The sequence below is a fragment of the Neolamprologus brichardi genome, unplaced genomic scaffold (assembly GCF_056152115.1).
Source record: "Neolamprologus brichardi isolate AB-2024 unplaced genomic scaffold, ASM5615211v1 NODE_ptg000033l+_length_6344489_cov_1, whole genome shotgun sequence".
Taxonomy (NCBI): Eukaryota; Metazoa; Chordata; class Actinopteri; order Cichliformes; family Cichlidae; genus Neolamprologus; species Neolamprologus brichardi.
This window is the reverse complement of record NW_028270137.1, coordinates 46,873-72,247: the sequence shown is the minus strand read 5'-3', so window position 1 is coordinate 72,247 and position 25,375 is coordinate 46,873. Positions and strand designations below refer to the sequence as shown.

Here is a 25,375-nt window from a genome sequence, read left to right as displayed (position 1 = left end):
ACAGGATGACATCATACTGTATGCCTATATGACATCATATAATACTATGAAGAGACCAGGGCGTTGGTTTCAGGTGAAGGGGACAGGTGGGGGGCAAGGCCCAGATGAGGTCGAGGTGCGGGGAGGCAGGCAGGTGAGTTTCAGGCTAGTTGGCAATGCTGTACCAGCAGCTGGTGGCCCAGGTCCAGAAAAGCGGGGATGACTGAGGCGAGAACCCCACTCCAGGAGCCGACTCTGAAGACAGGAAAAAGCAGGTAAGTTTTCACACAGGATCTGGACTGAGCAATAAAACATCACTGACTAACCTGATACTCAGGCCATGACTGATTGAGTGCGCAGATCTTATATGCTGCTGGAATAATTGCCCACAGGTGCTCAGCCAGGGAGGAGCAACCGATCTCCGCCCAAAGGAGGAGGACCGCTGTTGGAAACCTACAGGTACGCACCCAGACCATGACAACATCAAGCTGGATACCATACATGACATGAAGCTGTATGCAGACATGACATCAAGCTGTCTTGTTCCAGGGCTTCAAGCTGAGGGCATACATGAGATCAGGCTGTATGACATAAATGACATCAATCTGTAAGACTTATAAGACATTGAAATGGGGCGATCGTGGCTCAAGAGTTGGGAGTTCGTCTTGTAATCGGAAGGTTGCCGGTTCGAGCCCCGGCTCTGACAGTCTCAGTCGTTGTGTCCTTGGGCAAGACACTTCACCCGTTGCCTACTGGTGGTGGTCAGAGGGCCCGGTGGCGCCAGTGTCCGGCAGCCTCGCCTCTGTCAGTGCGCCCCAGGGTGGCTGTGGCTACAATGTAGCTGCCATCACCAGTGTGTGAATGAGTGTGTGAATGGGTGAATGACTGAATGTATATAGCGCTTTGGGGTCCTTAGGGACTAGTAAAGCGCTAAATAAATACAGGCAATTTACCATTAAGTTTTATGTATTCCATGACATCAAGCTTTATGTCATAAATGATATAAAGCTGCGTGCCATGCATGATATCAAACTGTATGCCATAAATGTAATTAAGCTGTATGCACATATGACATGTTTTCGTCATGATCCTGGTGTTTCCCAGTTTTTTGTGTTTGTGTTCTATTTCTGGATTATTGGTTGTTCATGGTTTTGTTCTTTTGATGTTATTTGTTGTTCTTGTTTCTAGTTTAAGTCTCTGTCTTCGTTGTGTTCCATGTGTCATATTTTTTCAGTTTGTCTCTCAGTGTCAAGTGCACGTGTTTGTGAATTGTCCCACTCCTACGTGCAGAGTCTAGTTTTGCTTCCCCTCATCTTGTTATGTATAATTATCCCAGCTGTGTCTTCCTCCTGTTTCTCATTCCCTGATTGCTCCTGTGTGCATAGAAGCCCTGTGTTTTCTCCTGCTTGCTACTGGTCCGTCTGTGTAACCTTAACCCTTGAGCACTGCCCCCCCCCCCAGTGACCACAATATGCAACTACACAAACCTATAAAATTAACAGCTTCAAGTGCATGCAACATGCAGATAGCCAGAGAAATAGCACAAGCAATAACATTAAATTACCCAATAACATTCTTGTCTTACCATACATGGAAACAAAGAAACAACATTTTAAGACCCCTTTTTGAACCTTAAATGGACATTTGGTTAACTGAAATGGAAAATATTATTATTAATTTACCATTCGGCTACAATACTGTATGCCATATGACATCATACTGTATGCCTATATGACATCATACTGTATGCCTATATGACATCATACTGAATGCCTATATGACATCATACTGTATGCCTATATGACATCAATCTGAATGCATATACGATATCAAGTTGTCTCATTCCAGGACTTCAAGCTGAGTGCATACATGAGACAAGGCTGTATGACATATATGACATCTGTCACGGCCCAGCGGCACGAGGTAAATGGGATGGACACAAGTGCAAGATCCAAACCGGAAGCGAGACAGTGATTGAACAAAAAGCTTCATTTCTAGCTGTCCACAGCCTCGATGTCCATACCTTGAATGTTCAGTGGTTGCAGTGGAGAATGCTTGTGCCTGTGGAAGTCTACCACCAGCTCCTTGGTTTTACTGGTGTTGATCTGGAGGTAGTTCAGCTGCACCAGTCCACAAAGTCCTGAGTCAGTCCTCTGTACTCCTTGCCGTCCCCATCAGTGATGAGGCCGACTATTGCAGAGTCATCAGAGAACTTCTGCAGGAAGCACTGGGTGGAGTTGTGGGAGAAGTCTGCAGTGTAGACGGTGAAGAGGAACGGAGCCAGAACCGTTCCCTGTGGGGCCTCCGTACTGCAGACGACCCTGTCCGACACAGAGCCCTGAGTCCTCACATACTGTGGTCGGTCGGTGAGGTAGTCCAAAATCCAGGTAGTAATATGACATGAAGCTGAATGCATATATGACATCATACTGTATGCCTATATGACATCATACCACAAGGCTTATATGACATCAAGCTGTATGCACATATGACATGTTTTCGTCATGATCCTGGTGTTTCCCAGTTTTTTGTGTTTGTGTTCTATTTCTGGATTATTGGTTGTTCATGGTTTTGTTCTTTTGATGTTATTTGTTGTTCTTGTTTCTAGTTTAAGTAGCCTGCCCACAGGCTTAGAGTCCACATGAATCCCTTACCATGAATAATTACTCTCTGGATTTTAGGGACCAAATCAGCCGCTGTAAACTGGCAGGACTTTAATGCCACCCCAGCAGATTGCGTCACAGTTTTGCAGCTGGGTGTGGTGATGGATTGGCTGGTACATCACATCATCCCTGATGACAACAACACATCTGAGATGCACACTGACATTTCAGAGGGTAAGCTGAATGTTAATTCTTTAACCTGTCGCATTACAAGGCTTGAAAATTCGGTGTTGTTTTCGGTGTTGATCTTCTCTCTTGCTCTTGACGAAGGCGGTCGCACTCCTCCTCTCCTCCTCCTCCTCCTCTCCCTTATCTTCCCTGCTTAGCCTCTTGTGTCCTTGTCTAGTCTCGTGTTTTTTGTATTACTTTTCCCTGAACACTCTCTCATAGTCTGTTCTCTAAAACCTAAAAGAGGAATTCTGGATTGGATCAACTGGTCCCTGAATGCAATTGACACCCCTTTCTCAACGAGAGGTTTGGGCTCGGGTGAGCCTGAGTGCTGAAGATATCTACCTATTCGGAACCATGGTAACAGGGTTCTGGCTGATCGGAGCTGGCTTGGCCCTGACTTATCAAAGAATTAAGAAAACGGAACCGGCTGTTCAAACCCCCACAAGAGACGTGAGTGGGCTCATTGAGTCAGCATGGATAAGATCTGAGCGCAAATTGGATCACATCTTGGAGCAGCTCACTGCGGTCGTGAGTTCTCAGAATCGGCTCTTTGAGCACAAGAAATAACAACATCACAGAACGCAATTATGGCGAAGCTCGCGGCTCTCCAACGGGAGATTGAGAGACCAGTGTTGGACTGTAGAACTGCTTTGAAATTCATATGAGCTGTTCGCACTAAATTAAAAAGCACCATCGCTTCATGCGGATACCCTCTCGGCGCCAGCTGCGGCCTCAAGGCCGGAGCAGAACAACAACACCCTGATAACGACTGTGTTTAGTCTGTTCCTTCCCATTCTATGCAAGGCCACCTGGGTTGGCTGTAAGACTGTTTACTTAGCCTGGCAGGGCGAAGGACACTGTCTCAGCTGAACTCTGGACACGCACACATATATATACACTGATATGCACACACTCATCCCCCCTCCCTTTCCAAACGGCTTCGATGCTTATTCCCTTCCAATGCTGACGGGGATCAAGGAGACCAGCGCACGGGCTGCAGGCCCGGATGTACTGTCTAATTCAGCTGTCTCTTACCCTTTACCCACCCCTGTTACTTGTCATGTGTTTCTTTGGTGTATTAAGAGTTTTTTCATGTGCAGAGGTGTTTTTTTCTGTTCTCAAACTGATCTCCCTGTTGGAGCTCAGTCTGGGAGAAGTTATTTTTTTCTTCTTATCTTTCCTCATGTGGTGCATTTTCCATTGTTATACCTCTCTGACCTGTCTTCCCCATGTGATGTTTGTGTAATGTATGTATGGTCGGAGGGTAAGATGGCGCGGGCACGGCTGGCAGCCTTAACCAATTTCCTTCGGGATGAATAAAGTATGATCAATCAATCAATCAATCAATGGGTCTTTATCTGTATCAGTAAGGCACACGCAGACTTATATAAACACCAAGGTGATAAACTCAAACCCCTCTATTGTTTTTACCGCCTCAAGGCGCTTCATGGATACAGAGAAAAACCCAACAATCATATGACCCCCTATGAGCAGCACTTTGGCGACAGTGGGAAGGAAAAACTCCCTTTTAACAGGAAGAAACCTCCGGCAGAACCGGCAGAGATGAGTCCACTGTCAGAGGCCATAAGAAGATCATTTGTAACCTTCACTAAAGCTGTTTCTGTGCTGTGATGAACTCTGAAACCTGACTGAAACTCTTCAAATAAACCATTCCTCTGCAGATGATCTGTTAGCTGTTTGACAACTACTCTTTCAAGGATTTTTGATATGAAAGGAAGGTTGGAGATTGGCCTATAATTAGCTAAGACTGCTGGGTCTAGAGATGCTTTTTGAGTAAAGGTTTAACTACAGCCAGCTTGAAGGCCTGTGGTACATAGCTGATTATTAGAGATAGGTTGATCATATATAAGATCGAAGAATTAATCAATGGCAGGACTTCTTTGAGCAGTTTTGTAGGAATGGGGTCTAAAAGACACGTTGATGGTTTGGAGGAAGTAATTATTGAAGTTAACTCAGAAAGATCAATTGGAGAAAAAGAGTCTAACTTAACAGCAATGGTACTAAGAGTAGCTGTAGATAATATTACATCTGTGGGATGATTATTGTATTATTATTTTTTTCTCTAATGATAAAAATTTTATTTGTGAAGAAGTTCATGAAGTCATTACTAGTTAACGTTAAAGGGATGGTTGGCTCAACAGAGCTCTGACTGTTTGTCAGCCTGGCTACAGTGCTGAAGAGAAACCTGGGGTTGTTCTTATTTTCTTCAATCAGTGACGAATAGTAAGATGTTCTGGCTTTGTGGAGGGCTTTCTTGTAAAGCAACAAACTATTTCTCCAGGCTAAATGATGATCCTCTAAATTTGTGACATGCCATTTCCTCTCCAGATTACAAGTCATCTGCTTTAGGGTACATGTTTGAGAATTATACCACGGAGTCAGGTACTTCTGATTAGAGACCTTAGTTTTCACTGGAGTTACAGTATCCAGAGTCGTACGTAGTGAGGAGGTGAAATTATTAACAAGATAATCGACCTCTGTTGGAGTAGCGTTCAGATAGCTGCTCTGCTCTGTGTTGGTACAGGGCATTGACGATGATAACAGTGGCTGGATTATATTCTTAAACTTAGTTACAGCGCTTTCAGAAAGACATCTACTTTGATAAAGTCCACTCTCCACTGCTGCGTAATCAATTATTGTAAATGTAAATGTTATCAAGAAATGATCAGACAGGAGAGGGTTTTCAGGAAACACTGTTAAATGTTCAGTTTCTATGCCGTATGTTAAAACAAGATCTAGAGTGTGATTAAAGTGGTGGGTGGGTTCTTTTACATTTTGAGAGAAACCAATTGAGTCTAACAACAGATTAAATGCCATGTTGAGGCTGTCATTTTTAGCATCAACATGGATGTTAAAATCACCCACAATAATTATTTTATCTGAGCTCAGAACTAAATTAGATAAAAAGTCTGAGAAATCAGACAGAAACTCTGTGTAATGCCCAGCTGGACGATAGATGATAACAAGTAAGACTGGTTTCTGAGTTTCACAGCTGGGGTGGACAATGTTAAGCATCAGGCTTTCAAATGAATTAAAAGTCTGTCTTGGTCTTTCATTATTTTAATAGACTGGTGTGAAAAATTGCTGCCACACCGCCCCCTCGACCTGTGCTTCGAGATTTCTGGTAGTTAGAATGACTCGGGTGTGTTGATTCATTTAAACTAACATAATCATCCTGCTGCAACCAGGTTTCTGTAAGGCAGAGTAAATTGATTTGTTGATCAATTATTAAGTCATGTACTAACAGAGACTTGGAGGAGAGAGACCTAATATTTAATAATCCACATTTCACTGTTTTACTCTTTGGTTCAGATGTGGATACTGTATTGTTCTTTCTTTGTAATTGTTTATGTTTAAGTTGTTTGTTGCTGGTTTTTAGTTTGTTTTTTGTCTTTTTGGAAGCTGACACAGTCTCTATGGAGATGGGTTTTTGGAGGGGTAGCAGGAGGAGAGAAGCTGCAGAGAGGCGTGTAAGACTGCAACTCTGCTTCCTGGTCCCAACTCTGGATAGTCATATTTTGGGGGGTTTAATAAATTTGTCGATATTTCTAGAAATGAGAGCTGCTCCATCCAAAGTGGGATGGATACCATCTCTCCTAACAAGACCAGGTTTCCTCCAGAAGGTTTGCCAATTATCTATGAAGCCCACATCGTTTCTGGGACACCACTCAGACAGCCAGCAATTTAAGGAGAACATGCGGCTAAACATGTCACTCCTGGTCTGATTGGGGAGGGGACCAGAGAAAACTACAGAGTCCGACATTGTTTTGGCAAAGTTGCACACCGATTCAATATTGATTTTAGTGACCTCCGATTAGCGTAACCGGGTGTCATTACTGCCGACGTGAATTATGATTTTATTGAATTTACGTTTACCCTTAGACAGCAGTTTTAAATTTCCTTCAATGTCGCCTGCTCTGGCCCCTGGAAGACAATTGACTATGGTTGCCGGTGTCTCTAGCTTCACATGTCTGAGAACAGAATCACCAATTACCAGAGTTTGACCCCCGGCGGGTGTGTCGCCGAGTGGGGAAAAACGGTTAGACACATGAACGGGTTGGTGGTGTACCTGGGGCTTCTGTTTAGGACTATGCTTCCTCCTCACCATCACCCAGCCGCCCTCTTTCCCCAGCTGCTTGGGGTCTGCCGGGGAACAGCTAGCGGGGCCTTTCGCTATCTTCGGCTGCACCAGCTACAGGGGCCTGGCTAGCTACGGGTGAATGAAGGGTGCGAAGCCGAGTCTCCAATTCAGTAATCCTGGCCTCCAGAGCTGCAAATATGCTACATTTGTTACAGATATCATTACTGCTAAAGGAGGCCGAGGAGTAACTAAACATCTGACACAATGAGCAAGAAAGTGCAGGAGGGACAGGTGAAGTAGCCATGGTGCTAACGATTCGGCTACGAGCTAAGCTAAGCGAGCGAAACAGTACAGAGACAGTGAGTGAATACTTTGGCTATAAATTAGGTAGTGAGTACACAGAAAGTGTGCTTCGGATGAAGCACGTGAAGATTATACTATGAAAAAAGAATGTATTTAAAAGTTGTTAATTAAATTGCTAAGCAGATAAGCTACTCAGAAACACCATTGTGTTTGAGCAGGAACAGGAACAGGAAGTGATACTCTACCGCAGAGCGAGCGAACACCAAGTGACAGCGCCACCAAGCAGATGTATGGCTGTAGTAGCGTCCATTTGTATTTTGGTTTCCTCTTTTGTCTCCAGTAGCTGTTGAAGGTTTCGTGCGGTTTTAATCAGAGGCATCTTATTAACACATAAATCAACGATTCCCTGAACTACTCAAAAGAAAGAATTCCCCAAATAGGAGCACTAAGGCAATAGGAAAACCACAAGTGTTTCCATTTGAGGGGTCTCTACTTGAAATGTTCTGTAAGTGAACCCTGTTATCTAAAGTTTGCTTCAAAGTGTCTAATTGTTGTAAACTCACATGTAAGGTCACTTTGAGTGGGGGCACTAAGGAATACAACCACCATCAGTGTCTCCATTCAAAGTGATCTTGATATGAAACATAGAACTCAATTTGATAGACATAACTTGAAGGGTCAGTTAGAATTTGTAGCAGTTGTTGTGTACAACTGGTCCAAGCAGATGCACTTACTGAATTCAAGAGACAAGTTCTTGCATGAGTTGAACCAATAATACAGACTTGTAATGAACGCTCTTCCTTACCAGTGAGTCCCGAAGCTCTTTTGGAATATCTTGTGTTGTCTGTGTTTCCAAATCCATGAGAGATGCTTGAACATGAGTCTCCTTTTATATGAACTCAAGACTCCTCTTGCAGTCCCACCCACATTTAAGTCAATGACATTCAGTCATGAGACTAATGGTTGGCTAACGACTGTAGTAGCGTCCATTTGTATTTTGTTGTCATCTTTTGTCTCCAGTCGCTGCTGAAGGATTTGTGCGATTACAATCAGAGGCATCTTATTAACACATAAATCAACGATTCCCTGAACTATTCAAAATAAAGAATTTCCAAAATTGGAGCACTAAGTAAAGAGGAAAACCACAAGTTTTTCCATTTGAGGGGTCTCTACTTGAAATGTTCTGTAAGTGAACCGTATTATCTAAAGTTTGCTTCAAAGTGTCTAATTGCTGTAAACTCATATGCAAGGTCACTTTTAGTGGGTGCACTTAGGAATAAAACCACCATCAGTGTCTCCATTCAAAGTGATCTTGATATGAAACATAGAACTCAATTTGATAGACCTAACATGGAGGGTCAGGTAGAATTTGTAGCAGTCGATGAGCGTCTCTATTTGAGATGTTCTTTAAGTGAAACATATAATCTAAAGTTTGCTTCAAAGTGTCTAATTGTTGTAAACTCATATGCAAGGTCACTTTGAGTGGGTGCACTTAGGAATACAACCACCATCAGTGTCTCCATTCAAAGTGATCTTGATATGAAACACAGAACTCAATTTGATAGACATAACATGAAGGGTCAGTTAGAATTTGTAGCAGTTGTTGTGTACAACTGGTCCAAGCAGATGCACTTACTGAATGCAAGAGAGAAGTTCTTGCATGAGTTGGACCAATAATGCAGACTTGTAATGAATGCTCTTCCTTACCAGTGAGTCCCGAAGCTCTTTTGGAATATTCTGTATTGTCCGTGTTTCCAAGTCCACGAGAGATGCTTGAACATGAGTCTCCTTTTATATGAACTCAAGACTCAATTTGGCATTGATATTTGACATCACAGCGCAGAAGCGAATCTGGCATTGATATTTGACAACACAACAGAAAGACGAATCTGGCATTGACATTTGACATTACAACAGAGAAGCTAGTTTGGCATTGATATTTGACATCACAACAGAGAAGCGAGTTTGGCATTGATATTTGACATCACAACAGAGAAGCGAGTCTGGCATTGATATTTGACATCACAACAGAGAGGTCGAATCTGGCATTGATATTTGACATCACAACAGAGAAGCGATTTTGGCATTGATATTTGACATCACAACAGAGAAGCGAGTTTGGCATTGATATTTGACATCACAACAGAGCAGCGAGTCTGGCATTGATATTTGACATCACAACAGAGAAGCGATTTTGGCATTGATATTTGACATCACAACAAAGAAGCGAGTCTGGCATTGATATTTGACATCACAACAGAGAAGCGAGTTTGGCATTGATATTTGACATCACAACAGAGCAGCGAGTTTGGCATTGATATTTGACATCACAACAGAGAAGCAAATCTGGCATTGATATTTGACATCACAACAGAGAGACTGGATGTGATGTCAGAACCCTCTAAATCGTGTAATTTGCAGATATTTAATTCCAATGATTTGACTGCATCATTGTGTCTTTGAGTTATGACCAGTGTTGGGTAAGTTACTTTAAAATAGTAACTTAGTTACATTACTAGTTACTTCTTTCAAAAGTAACTCAGTTACTTCAAGTTACTCGTTACTTTCAAAGTAACTAGTTACTAGGGAAAGTAACTTTGGTTTTATTCAGAATTCTCTTGTTAATGTGTTGCTTCCATAACTTTGCCAGTCTTCTAGCTTGCTTACTTGCCACAGTGCGCTGTGCCACCTACCAATAGAAAGGAAAAGATAATGTGCATATTTCCACGAGAGAAATCCCACGCCTGGACCGTCATTGACTGCTGCCATGATTCTAGCCTATGTCACAGCGTCATGTGTGCCTTTTACATCCAACACAAAAACTGCAGTCGTGATGCTTTGATTGTACTCAACTTACTGTACTGTAACTTGGAAATTCTGCCTTCTGAATAGGAAGATGTAGGTAACACCAGACTGCAGATGAGCTGCATACAGGGCTGGACGGGGACAAAAAATCGGCCCGGGCATTTTGACTAGAGACTGGCCCACCATTATAGGAAAAATCATAAAGCCTTTGAATGAAAACAAACGCTGTTGTGACAGTGATGAACACTGTTTTGATGGTATATATGCATCAATCGTTTGTTGTAAGATTGAGATAATTATTTTTTAAAAGCTAGACATTTTAAATGAGAATAAGAAAGAAAAGTATTTCTTTGTGCCCCCCTCTCCCTGTTAATGCCCTACCTGCCCCCCTGGCAAAACTTTGCTAGATCCGTACCTGCACAGTTACCAGCTGTCAGCTACCTAAAAAGGATCCTGGGGTTATCTGTCTCTCAGAAACAGTTCATAACTTCCCTTCAACTCATTCATGTCACCTAAAAGTTTAACCTGTTTCTCCATCACCTGTTCAGCTCTGATGATTCAGTAAGGACATCTCCTGGTTTCATCTTCATGTTTCCCTCTCACCAGATAACCAAACCGATATCATGACCAGCAGCTTTTTTGCAGCTGTGGCTCCAGCAAACATCAGCTGATACTAGAAATTAATATTAAATCAATTCTAACAACAGCTGATCAAGCTTAAAAGTGCTGCTGTTGTTTAGCGCGACATCGGCTGGTTTCCTCTTTCTGGCGCAAAGTGGGCGATAAACAAACAAGAGAGCCGATCAGCTGATCATTGATCAGTTTTCATGAAGGGGGGGGAGAATGAAAGAAGAAGAGGCAGCTGTGCAGCGTAAAGACAGAATAACTCCAGCTTTGTGTCTTTTTCATTGTAGCTGAATTACGGGACAAACTGTTCCTTTTCGCCTCAATAAGAAACGCGTAATATTTTCTCTGAATACCAGACGGGACGGTTGGCAACTCTAATAACTTATGAACAAAATAAAGTTCAACATCATTAACTTCATAGCACCCACCCAGCTGTATAGAAACTCCGTCATGCTAGCTAGTACGCAGTATGGAAAAAGTCAGAATAATGAAAATAAACTGCACCTAAACTTGGTTTATATCTGACCCAGATAGACTGCAGGTCATAACTTCTTACCTGAAGTTCAGTTCACACTTGGACCGGCAGTCGCCTCGGGTCTCTTTTCCTTCTGCGTCCCCTTTCCCTCATCCACCTGCTGGCCTCCACCACTTTCTAATGTTACAGAATCTGTGGTGGAAGCTCCGCGATAGCCACCACACAAAGTAACGAGTAACAACCCTATCTAAATCCCAGTAACGACTAACGCGTTCCTGATTTTGGCATAATAACTAGTTACCGTGTTCGTTACCACAATAATAACGTAGTTACTGTAACGCGTTACTTAATAACGTGTTAGTCCCAACACTGGTTATGACCCAAACTCTCTTTCAACTTTGTGAATAAATTCACGTCCCACTGTGACCTCATAATTACACCACAGTTCAGATGACATGAATGAGTCATGAGGTCACACCAACAGTGACAACATCAGCGGTGACATCACTAAAGTTGCCAGGTGAGTCCATAAATAGAACCCGTGACGTGGAGCAGGTACCGCCGTTTTGGACGATGCCACAACGCAGGTATAGACGCAAACGTGCTTCTCGCCCCGTTCGCAGACGCAGGAGAGCCCACAAGGCCTCGGGTGTCCGCAGACGTGGGAGAAGATACCGTCGCAGACACTAGACAATCTCAATAAACATGTAGGATGAACATCAAAACTGTGGTCCAATCAAGTTTTTTTTAGATAATATATGTTGTTGTTGTTTTGTGTGTGTTTGTTATCAATGTTGTGAAAAACATTAAGCTTAGTGAGCCATCAAGCACTGATTACTCGTAGAAGAGCACCAATAGGAGACAGAACTAATTAGAAGGTGTTATTATTAAGTCAGTAGACCCAGTAGACCCAGCAGTCTTAGCTAATTATAGGCCAATCTCCAACCTTCCTTTCATATCAAAAATCCTTGAAAGAGTAGTTGTCAAACAGCTAACAGATCATCTGCAGAGGAATGGTTTATTTGAAGAGTTTCAGTCAGGTTTCAGAGCTCATCACAGCACAGAAACAGCTTTAGTGAAGGTTACAAATGATCTTCTTATGGCCTCTGACAGTGGACTCATCTCTGTGCTTGTCCTTCTTGACCTTAGTGCAGCATTCGATACTGTCGACCATAATATCCTATTAGAGCGATTAGAACATGCTGTAGGTATTACAGGTATTGCACTGCAGTGGTTTGTATCATATCTATCTAATAGACTCCAATTTGTGCATGTAAATGGAGAGTCCTCTTCACACACTGAGGTTAATTATGGAGTTCCACAGGGTTCAGTGCTAGGACCAATTCTGTTTACATTATACATGCTTCCCTTAGGCAACATCATTAGAAGACATAGCATACATTTACACTGCTATGCAGATGACACCCAGCTCTATCTGTCCATGAAGCCAGATAACACACACCAATTAGTTAAACTGCAGGAATGTTTTAAAGACATAAAGACCTGGATGGCCACTAACTTTCTGCTTCTTAACTCAGATAAAACTGAGGTCATTGTACTCGGCGCTGAAAAGCTTAGAAATATGGTATCTAACCAGATTCTTACTCTGGATGGCATTACCGTGGCCTCCAGTAACACTGTGAGGAACCTTGGAGTCATTTTTGACCAGGATATGTCCTTCAACGCACATATTAAACAAATATGTAAGACTGCGTTCTTCAATTTGCGCAACATCTCTAAAATTAGAAATATCCTGTCTCAGAGTGACGCTGAAAAACTAGTTCATGCATTTATTACTTCCAGGCTGGACGACTGCAATTCATTATTATCAGGATGTCCTAAAAACTCACTGAAAAGCCTTCAGCTAAACCAAAATGCTGCAGCAAGAGTACTGACAGGGACTAGAAAGAGAGAGCAGATTTCTCCTGTTTTGGCTTCCCTTCATTGGCTTCCTGTTAAATCCAGAATTGAATTCAAAATCCTGCTCCTCACATACAAGGTCTTAAATACTCAGGCCACATCTTATCTTAATGACCTTGTAGTACCATATCACCCTATTAGAGCACGTCGCTCCCGCTCTGCAGGCCTACTTGTTGTTCCTAGAGTATTTAAAAGTAGAATGGGAGGGAGAGCCTTCAGTTTTCAGGCCCCTCTTCTGTGGAACCAGCTTCCAGTTTGGATTCGGGAGACAGACACTATCTCTACTTTTAAGATTAGGCTTAAAACTTTCCTTTTTGCTAAAGCATATAGTTAGGGCTGGACCAGGTGACTCTGAATCCTCCCTTAGTTATGCTGCAATAGATGTAGGCTGCCGGGGGATTCCCATGATGCATTGAGTTTTTCCTTTCCAGTCACCTTTCTCGCTCACTATGTGTTAACAGACCTCTCTGTGTTGAATCATATCTGTTATTAACCTCTGTCTCTCTTCCACAGCATGTCTTTTATCCTGTCTTCCTTCTCTCACCCCAACCGGTCGCAGCAGATGGCCCCGCCCCTCCCTGAGCCTGGTTCTGCCGGAGGTTTCTTCCTGTTAAAAGGGAGTTTTTCCTTCCCACTGTCGCCAAAGTGCTGCTCATAGGGGGTCATATGATTGTTGGGTTTTTCTCTGTATCTATGAAGCGCCTTGAGGCGACTTTTGTTGTGATTTGGCGCTATATAAATAAAATTGAATTGAATTGAAGTCTGTACATCGAATAGAAGGCACTAACCACAAGGTGATCTTCAATGCATCTCTGTGTGAATGTGAACGGGGCGAGAAGACCCCCACTGACTGCATGTCTTTAGACTGTGGGAGGAAGCTGGAGAGAACATGCAGACTCCACACAAAGACCCCGGCCTGATGGGGTTAGGGTCCTGAGTTTGATAGCCCAAACTAAACGCAGGACAGAGGAAGGGATGGGTGATGTTCATGTGTGCCCAGGTGTATGATGTGGCTCTTTGCGGTGACACAGTAAAAAATGTGGCTGTTTGTCTGTGACTGGTTGGCTGCCCCAGCCCTGGCCCCTCATGTATTTCAGTAATGTCTTTTTCTCCCGTCTCCTCCTCTCGTTTACATGTTTTGCCCTTGTGACCCATTCCTTCTGTCACGTGTGTTTTCCCCCCAGCCATCATGTTCTGTTTGTGCTTAGTTATGTCCATGTCTCATCTCTAGTCCTCTTTTCCCTCTGTATGTATTTACAGTGTACGTGTTCCTCGTCGGTTCGTCATGCTAAGTCTGCGTGTCTTATTCCGTCATGTGTCATGTATCACTCCAAATCTCACTGACTTTAACTAATAATAACTGTTTGCTGAGTGTTATGTCTAAAAGGTATTGCACAATCGCCTCTAGTAGAGGATCAGGTTTGTTTTCCACTGATAATGGATTTTAACATGACTGACCAATGATTGTGGAGCACGTCCATGTAGGATCTTATAAATACAACGAGCAAACTTAAATGTTTTAAAATGTTCAAAACTTAATATATTATATTTCTGAAGTATGACGGAAGGAAAAAGTTTCATATTTTTAAAAAAATCCAATTTCATATGATCAAATTTATGTCAAAAAGTTCATATTTATTCCTCCTCTGTCATGTGTGAGTACTGTACTGTAAATGTCATATATATCAGATGATACTGATAACCTAATGCTAATAACTATGCAGAGGTCTCTAGGCCTCGACTTTTATGGAGCATGTGAAGTTTGGGGCAGAGTGGACAAAGAAAAGTTTCTCAGCAGGTTCAACAGGTTGCTACAACACAGGCCGATGAAGTATTGCACTCACTCATCCAAACTGGCAAACATGTAACATACATCCTAAGACTGATCCTGCTTTTTACTCCTTTGCTATGATTTAATTTGATATTATGTAGCCTTGGAGACAGTTTGCATAGATTAGAATGTTAGATTCCTGTGATGTCATCAATGCCCGATGTTTTGTTTTAATGTCTTGTGATAGTTCTAAGTGCAGACAAAGTCAGAGTTCAAGTGAGTTTAGTCCAATTTTGATCCAATTTCTGACATGTGGTCAAAATCTTGGCCGACCTTTACCACACCACGTGCTGTGGGTGTGCCTAAATATCTAGGTGAGTAAAGTCTCCTTTACCTGTTAAATTCAATTTGTTTTGTCTCTCTGTAGAGGACTTTGAAGAAAAATTTGAGGAGCAGGATAAGCTGGGTGAAGGAGGCTTTGGGACTGTCTTCTTTGGAAAACGCAGAGAAGACAATTTCCCAGTATGGCTTCTTATGTGTGAACTTTACAATTCTTCTAACCCACTACAGTGGGTGGCTGTAGGTCAGGTGGCAGAGCAGGACAAAGAAAAGTTTCTGAAAAAGTTTGAATCACAGCAGAGAAGCGAGTCTGGCATTGATATTTGACATCACAAGAGAGAGGTCGAATCTGGCATTGACATTTGACATCACAACAGGGAAGCGAGTCTGGCATTGACATTTGACATCACAACAGGGAAGCGAGTCTGGCATTGACATTTGACATCACAACAGAAATACAAATCTGGCATTGATATTTGACATCACAACAGAGAAGCGAGTCTGGCATTGACATTTGACATCACAACAAAAATGCTACTCTGGCATTGATATTTGACATCACAACAGAGAAGCGTGTCTGGCATTGATATTTGTCATCACAGCAGAGAGATGAATCTGGCATTGACATTTGACATCACAAAAGAGAAGCTAGTCTGGTATTGACATATGACATCAGAACAGAGAAGCGAATCTGGCATTGATATTTGACATCACAACAGAGAAGCGAATCTGGCATTGATATTTGACATCACAACAGAGAAGCGAATCTGGCATTGATATTTGACATCACAACAGAGAAGCGAGTCTGGCATTGACATTTGACATCACAACAAAAATGCTACTCTGGCATTGATATTTGACATCACAACAGAGAAGCGTGTCTGGCATTGATATTTGTCATCACAGCAGAGAGATGAATCTGGCATTGACATTTGACATCACAAAAGAGAAGCTAGTCTGGTATTGACATATGACATCAGAACAGAGAAGCGAATCTGGCATTGATATTTGACATCACAACAGAGAGAAGCGAGTATGGCATTGACATTTGACATCACAGCGGAGAAGGGAGTCTGGCATTGACATTTGACATCACAACAGAGAAGCTAGTCTGGTATTGACATATGACATGACAGCAGAGAAGCGAGTCTGGCATTGATATTTGACATCACAACAGAGAAGCGAATTTGGCATTGATATTTGACATCACAACAGAGAAGCGAATCTGGCATTGATATTTGACATCACAACAGAGAAGCGAGTTTGGCATTGATATTTGACATCACAACAGAGAAGCGAATCTGGCATTGATATTTGACATCACAACAGAGAAGCTTGTCTGGCATTGATATTTGACATCACAACAGAGAAGCGAATTTGGCATTGATATTTGACATCACAACAGAGAAGCGAGTTTGGCATTGATATTTGACATCACAACAGAGAAGCGAATCTGGCATTGATATTTGACATCACAACAGAGAAGCTTGTCTGGCATTGATATTTGACATCACAACAGAGAAGCGAATTTGGCATTATATTTGACATCACAACAGAGAAGCGAATCTGGCATTGATATTTGACATCACAACAGAGAAGCGAATCTGTCATTGATATTTGACATCACAACAGAGAAGCGAGTCTGGCATTGATATTTGACATCACAACAGAGAAGCGAGTCTGACATTGATATTTGACATAACAACAGGGAAGCGAATTTGGCATTGATATTTGACATCACAACAGAGAAGCGAGTCTGGCATTGATATTTGACATCACAACAGAGAAGCGAGTCTGGCATTGATATTTGACATCACAACAGACAGGTCGAATCTGACATTTATAATTGACATCACAGCAGAGATGCGAGTCTGTCATTGACATTTGACATCACAACAGAGAAGCGAGTCTGGCATTGACATTTGACATCACAACAGAGAAGCGAATTTTGCATTGATATTTGACATCAAAGCAGAGAAGCGAGTCTGGCATTGATATTTGACATCACAACAGGGAAGCGAATTTGGCTTGATATTTGACATCACAACAGAGAAGCGAGTCTGGCATTGATATTTGACATTACAAGAGAGAGATGAATCTGGCATTGATATTTGACATCATAACAGAGAGGTGAGTTTGCCATTGATGTTTGACATCACAACAGAGAAGCGAGTCTGGCATTGATATTTGACATCACAACAGAGAGATGAATCTGGCATTGACATTTGACATCATAACAGAGAAGTGAGTTTGCCATTGATATTTGACATCACAACAGAGAAGCGAGTCTGGCATTGATATTTGACATCACAACAGAGAGATGAATCTGGCATTGATATTTGACATCACAACAGAGAAGCGAATTTGGCATTGATATTTGACACGACAACAGAGAAACGAATTTGGCATTGATATTTGACATGACAACAGAGAGGCGAATCTGGCATTGATATTTGACATCATAACAGAGAAGCTTGTCTGGCATTGATATTTGACATCACAACAGAGAAGCTTTTCTGGCATTGATATTTGACATCACAACAGAGAAGCTTTTCTGGCATTGATATTTGACATCACAACAGAGAAGCTTGTCTGGCATTGATAATTGACATCACAGCAGAGATGCGAGTCTGTCATTGACATTTGACATCACAAGAGAGAGGTCGAATCTGGCATTGATAATTGACATCACAACAGAGAAGCGAGTCTGGCATTGACATTTGACATCACAAGAGAGAGGTCGAATCTGGCATTGATAATTGACATCACAACAGAGAAGCGAGTCTGGCATTGACATTTGACATCACAACAGAGAAGCGAATTTTGCATTGATATTTGACATCACAACAGAGAAGCGAGTCTGGCATTGATATTTGACATCACAACAGAGAAGCGAATTTGGCATTGATATTTGACATCACAACAGAGAAGCGAGTCTGGCATTGATATTTGACATGACAACAGAGAAGCGAATCTGGCATTGATATTTGACATCACAACAGAGAAGCGAATCTGGCATTGATATTTGACATCACAACAGAGAAGCGAGTCTGGCATTGATATTTGACATCATAACAGAGAAGCGAGTCTGGCATTGATATTTGACATCATAACAGAGAATTGAGTTTGGCATTGATATTTGACATCACAACAGAGAAGCGAGTCTGGCATTGATATTTGACATCATAACAGAGAAGTGAGTTTGCCATTGATATTTGACATCACAACAGAGAAGCGAGTTTGGCATTGATATTTGACATCACAGCAGAGAGAAGCGAGTCTGGCATTGATATTTAATGATGTTTACATTATACATGCTTCCCCTAGGCAGCATCATTAGAAGACATAGCATACATTTTCACTGCTATGCAGATGACACCCAGCTCTATCTGTCCATGAAGCCAGATAACACACACAAATTAGTTAAACTGCAGAAATGTCTTAAAGACATAAAGACTTGGATGGCCACTAACTTTCTGCTTCTTTACTCAGATAAAACTGAGGTCATTGTACTCGGCGCTGAAAAGCTTAGAAATATGGTATCTAACCAGATTCTTACTCTGGATGGCATTACCTTGGCCTCCAGTAACACTGTGAGGATCCTTGGAGTCATTTTTGACCAGGATATGTCCTTCAACGCACATATTAAACAAATATGTAAGACTGCGTTCTTCCATTTGCGCAACATCTCTAAAATTAGAAATATCCTGTCTCAGAGTGACGCTGAAAAACTAGTTCATGCATTTATTACTTCCAGGCTGGACTACTGCAATTCATTATTATCAGGATGTCCAAAAAACTCACTGAAAAACCTTCAGTTAATCCAAAATGCTGCAGCAAGAGTACTGACAGGGACTAGAAAGAGAGAGCATATTTCTCCTGTTTTGGCTTCCCTTCATTGGCTTCCTGTTAAATCCAGAATTGAATTCAAAATCCTGCTCCTCACATACAAGGTCTTAAATAATCAGGCCCCATCTTATCTTAATGACCTTGTAGTACCATATTACCCTAGTAGAGCACTTCGCTCTCGCTCTGCAGGCCTACTTGTTGTTCCTAGAGTATTTAAAAGTAGAATGGGAGGCAGAGCCTTCAGTTTTCAGGCCCCTCTTCTGTGGAACCAGCTTCCAGTTTGGATTCGGGAGACAGACACTATCTCTACTTTTAAGATTAGGCTTAAAACTTTCCTTTTTGCTAAAGCATATAGTTAGGGCTGGACCAGGTGACCCTGAATCCTCCCTTAGTTATGCTGCAATAGATGTAGGCTGCGGGGGATTCCCATGATGCATTGAGTTTTTCCTTTCCAGTCACCTTTCTCACTCACTATGTGTTAACAGACCTCTCTGTATTGAATCATATCTGTTATTAATCTCTGTCTCTCTTCCACAGCATGTCTTTTATCCTGTCTTCCTTCTCTCACCCCAACCGGTCGCAGCAGATGGCCGCCCCTCCCTGAGCCTGGTTCTGCCGGAGGTTTCTTCCTGTTAAAAGAGAGTTTTTCCTTCCCACTGTCGCCAAAGTGCTTGCTCATAGGGGGTCATATGATTGTTGGGTTTTTCTCTGTATCTGTGAAGCGCCTTGAGGCGACATTTGTTGTGATTTGGCGCTATATAAATAAAATTGAATTGAATTGAATTGAATTTGACATCACAACAGAGAAGCGAGTCTGGCATTGACATTTGACATCACAACAGAGAGACTGGATGTGATGTCAGTCCCCTCTAAATCGTGTAATTTACAGATATTTAATTCCAATGATTTGACTGCATCATTGTGTCTTTGAGTTATGACCCAAACTCTCTTTCAACTTTGTGAATAAATTCACGTCCCCCTGTGACTTCATAATTACACCACAGTTCAGATGGGATGAATGAGTCATGAGGTCACACCAACAGTGACAACATCAGCAGTGACATCACTAAAGTTGCCAGGTGAGTCCATAAATAGAAACCGTGACGTGGAGCAGGTACCGCCGTTTTGGACAATGCCACGACACAGGTATAGACGCAAACGTGCTTCTCGCCCCGTTCGCAGACGCAGGAAGGGATGGGTGATGCTCATGTGTGCCCAGGTGTATGATGTGGCTCTTTGCGGTGACACAGTAAAAAATGTGGCTGTTTGTCTGTGACTGGTTGGCTGCCCCAGCCCTGGCCCTTCATGTATTTCAGTAATGTCTTTTTCTCCCGTCTCCTCCTCTCGTTTACATGTTTTGCCCTTGTGACCCATTCCTTCTGTCACGTGTGTTTCCCCCCCCAGCCATCATGTTCTGTTTGTGCTTAGTTATGTCCATGTCTCATCTCTAGTCCTCTTTTCCCTCTGTATGTATTTACAGTGTACGTGTTCCTCGTCGGTTCGTCATGCTAAGTCTGCGTGTCTTATTCCGTCATGTGTCATGTATGACTCCAAATCTCACTGACTTTAACTAATAATAACTGTTTGCTGAGTGTTATGTCTAAAAGGTATTGCACAATCGCCTCTGGTAGAGGATCAGGTTTGTTTTCCACTGATAATGGATTTTAACATGACTGACCAATGATTGTGGAGCACGTCCATGTAGGCTCTTATAAATACAACGAGCAAACTTAAATGTTTTAAAATGTTCCAAACTTAATATATTATATTTCTGAAGTATGACGGAAGGAAAAAGTTTCATATTTAAAAATATCCACCTCATTACTGGATGAGGTGGAGAGCATTTACCCTGATCTCCTGCTGTATGACAGAGTCCTGCTGTCCAGAGGAGAGGTGCTGAAACGCTTTGCTGCATGTAAGATAAGATAACTCTTTATTGTCATTGCACAGTCATACATAGTACAGTAGTACAATGAAATTGGAAAATGTCTGGGAGAGGTGAAAGTTTTCATGAGCAGCAAAGGGCTCGCCTTTTCTGCGCTGGAACAGCCAGAGTGGCTGAAAAAGCTGCACTTTGTGGACATTACAGCGAACCAGAAGAAGCTGAATACAACTCTTCAGGGGAGAGGAGGCACAGCGTTACACATGCTGGAGGAGGTGTTAGCGTTTGAGTGCAAACTGACAGTTAATAAATTCAGAGCATTTGCAGTCTGCAATCACCACAGTTATTTGGGAAATAATTCCACGAGTTCAGAGAGGAAAAACCCACATTATCCTTCCCCATCACTGCCCTGACCATCGATCCACCCCTGTTAAAGGTGACTGGATTTTCAGGTGATACTGAGAACCTTGTTTGAAACATGGAATGCCATCCCGACACATAAACATGAAGAAATATGCATTTGGAGTCCTGACGATCTTTATATAGGTGTAAACTTATCCACAGCTTTATGAAAAAGCCAAAAAATACAAAACCCAAGTGTAAGTGTGCAGTTCAGACAGCAGCTGATCTCTGGGCTCTAGAGTCTGACCAATTTGGTCACATTTGCAGCCAAATTTCTCACTGGTGCGACTAATAAAATCCTAGATCGCACCAGGGACCAGCCGTTCAGTACATTAAAAAAAACAAAGTCTCTGCGATCTGAAAGTCTCCATATCACTCCCGTATCATTACTCCCCGCCTCCCCATTTGATAAATCTCGTCATTAATCCCCTCTGACTTTTGCTGTTTTGCTTCCACCGCCTGCACAGCTCTCTCTCTCTCTGTACTTCAAGAACAGTTTCCCATCTCAAATCTCTGTTTCCTGCATTATTCATTCCCTTTATTATGCACAAGTCACATACAGTGCTGTTGGTCGCTGTTTTTCCCACCAGAAAATGACCTTGAAAAGAATCATTTCTGCTGTTTTATAACGAAGAAATTGAAACTTTTTAAAATGATGCCAAATTGCAAAACTTTTGCTGTGTCTCTAATCAAACCTCTGTAACTTTGCTCTGCTTCACTTCAGCAGCATCAGGTAATGGTCAGATGTTGATTCATGGTTTTCTTCACTTTTTGTTCTACTGCAGAATATTTTAAAGTGTATCTGCTACAGAAAACAGGGCAGGAAAATCTCCTTCATGTTTTTCTGTTTTATCCTCAGTTACTTTGACACAAAGGCCTCTGCTGTGATGCTCACACCTCTGATGAAGTCTCACATGTGTCAGCGCTGATAAATCATCAGAATTATAATATTTCTGACTGTCTGAGGCAAAATCAAATTGAATGGAATCAGGACCTCGTGAATCGAATGGATTACAGAAATCAGTGATGATACCAGCCGTAGTGAGCAGCCTAGGCCCGACAGAAGTGGATGTAGCTGTGGGTAAAAAGGTGGAAAGAACTACTGAGAACTTTTTTGTTAAGGCCTGATCCTTCTGAAATTCATAGCCAGCTCTGACACGCAGCCATCAATCTCTGGGCGCTGAAAAAGCAGCAGTGTGTCCAGAAAACACATTATATGCTGCGATAAATGCCCAAGTGTCCCTCTAACACTGCCTTTCAGTGGCAGCAGGTCGTCAGAGGACACAGGATGACATCATACTGTAAGGCTTATATGACATCATACTGTAAGGCTTATATGACATCATACTGTAAGGCTTATATGACATCATACTCTATTTATTGGCAATCCTGACGGTTGTTTGGAGTCATTGCTACTCTCAAACAATTACATACTCACGGGAGTTTCTTCTGGATCTTCGGTGGAAAGGCCCGTCTCTGGACTCTTTTACCCTCCAGTGTTTTCCATCTCTGGATTATCCAGTAACCACAGGGGCACTTTTGTTTTTAACAGAGTCAAAGCAAGAAAGCGGGGTAAGAAGGGAGGCCTACGTCAGCGACTGCAGAAGCAAATACGATACAATCGTATTCCTTTACCATCAATAATCCTGGCTAATGTGCAGTCTCTGAGGAGTAAAATGGATGAACTGCATTTGAATGTCGCACACTTACGTGACTACAGGGATACATGTCTAATGGCATTCACAGAGACTTGGCTCAAGGACTCTGACCCTGATTGTTCTCTGGAACTAAATGGCTTCGGGTTTCCCATACGTTTGGATCGAGACCCCGGAGCAACCCAGAAATCTCGAGGAGGAGGAGTGTGTTTGTATATAAATCAGAAATGGTGTAAAAACGTGACCATTCGTAGACAAGTATGTCTGCCTGACATTGAGCTCCTCTCTGTGTCTTTGAGGCCGTTTTATCTGCCGAGGGAATTCCCACAGATCAACGTCACCGTCGTTTACGTCCATCTGTGGGAATTCCCACAGATCAACGTCACCGTCGTTTACGTCCATCCTAAAGCGAATCCTAAGAATGCGACTGACACCATCTCTAACGTCATCCACTCACTACAATCTCTCTCTCCTGAGGCTCCTGATATTGTTCTTGGGGACTTTAATCGCTGCGACTTGAAGAAAACACTGAGCAGTTTTTATCAGTATGTGAACTGTCCCACACGCTTCAATAAGACTCTGGATCTATGTTACGGTTCCATAAAAGGTGCGTATACATCTGTGGCTGGCCCCGCCCTCGGATCACAACACGGTGCATCTTCTGCCAGTTTACAAGACTGTGCTGAGAAGAGAGAAGGTGAGGAAACACCGCATAAAGGTTTGGAGTGATGATGCCTCTTTAGCCCTGCAGATCTGCTTTGACTGTACAGACTGGTCAGTGTTTATAGAATCATGTAGAGACATTAATGAACTCACTGACGTTGTCTGCAGCTATATCTCCTTTTGCAGAGACATGATTATCCCCTCAAAGGTTGTGCATTTTTTCCCTAATAACAAACCAGGGTCTTCCAAAGCTCTTATGAGGCTGATTCATGAAAAAAGCTTTTACTGAAGGGAATATCTTGAAAGTTAGAGAAATTAGGAAGGAGATCAGATCAGAAATTAAAAAAGCCAAAATAAAATACAAGGATAAGGTAGAGGCGGAGATGGGTAGCAATAACTTAAGGGTGGCCTGGGCAGGCATGAAACACATGACTGGTCACTGTTACAGTGACTGCAATAAGATGAGTCTCCCTGGTTTTAGTTCAGACTCTCAGTTAGCCAATGAGCTGAATAGATTTTATTTGAGATTTAATGATAATTATAATTCAAGGAATACACTTGATTTCTTAATAGAGAGCACCAGAGCCCCCCCAGCTTTGTTCTTTGATGAAAGAAGGGTGGGAAATCTTTTTAAAATGAGTAAGAGTAACAAAAGTCCAGGTCCTGATAATATTTGTGGCCAGTTGCTTAGAACATGTGCTGAGCAATTATGCAGTGCAGTGTTATGCAGTGCGACCGGAAGGTTACCTGTTCGATCCCTGGACTCTGTCCTGGTCGTTGTGTCCTTGGGCAAGACACTTAACCTACCGCCTACTGGTGGTGGCCAGAGGGGCCGATGGTGCGATATGGCAGCCTCGCTTCTGTCAGTCTGTCCCAGGGCAGCTGTGGCTACAACTGTAGCTGCCTCCACCAGTGTGTGAATGTGAGAGTGAATGAATAGTGGTATTGTAAAGCGCTTTGGGTGCCTTGAAAAGCGCTATATAAATCCAATCCATTATTATTACATCTTTCTTTTATCTCTTCGGCAACAGAAGGTTCCAGAGGAAAAAATCAATTATTTCTCCAGTTGCTAAGACCACAAAACCTACATCATTAAATGATTTTAGGCCTGTCGCTCTAACATCTTTAGTGGTGAAGTACTTTGAAAAACTTGTGAGGAAGGAGATCCTGCAGCAAGTAGAGAAGCTTATAGACTCACTACAATTTGCATACAGGCCTCATAGAGATGTTGATGATGCAGTGGTCACTCTGTTGAATTTCCTCTATCGCCATCTTGATGGCGCCAAAGCTCATGCTCGGCTCTTATTTATTGATTTTTCTTCAGCTTTTAATACTATCCAGCCACATCTTTTAGTTGATAAACTTCTTAACCAGTTTAAACTTGATTTTAATCTTGTTGGTTGGATTTTAGACTTTTTAACTGACAGATCTCAGTGTGTGAGAGTAAACGGTTGTTTTTCCAAACAGCTGAACTCTTCTACTGGCTCACCCAAGGGCGTAGATTTGGCATGGAAGGAAGGGACATGTCCCCACCAATATCCAGCGATTATTGAATTGTCTCCACCAATAATTTGATCTCTTTGAGTAAAGAAAAACTAACCCGATAGAAAGAAAAAAAACATCTGTCGACGTCTCATTAACCCAGCGGTGCAGAAAGAGATAAATTACGTTCTCTACTCGATTCCTACGTCATGTGACAAATATGGCCAATGTGATTGGCTGAGCCTTTCAGGGAGCTCTGTTTAGTTTTAGCAGCGGCAAACCTGCGC

At 42.3% G+C, this 25,375-nt stretch overlaps 1 pseudogene; it reads right to left on the bottom strand.

Annotated features, from left to right (window-relative positions):
• Positions 1-145: 145 nt before the first annotated feature.
• Positions 146-24,899, bottom strand: LOC148094586 (uncharacterized; annotated as a pseudogene).
• Positions 24,900-25,375: the final 476 nt, after the last annotated feature.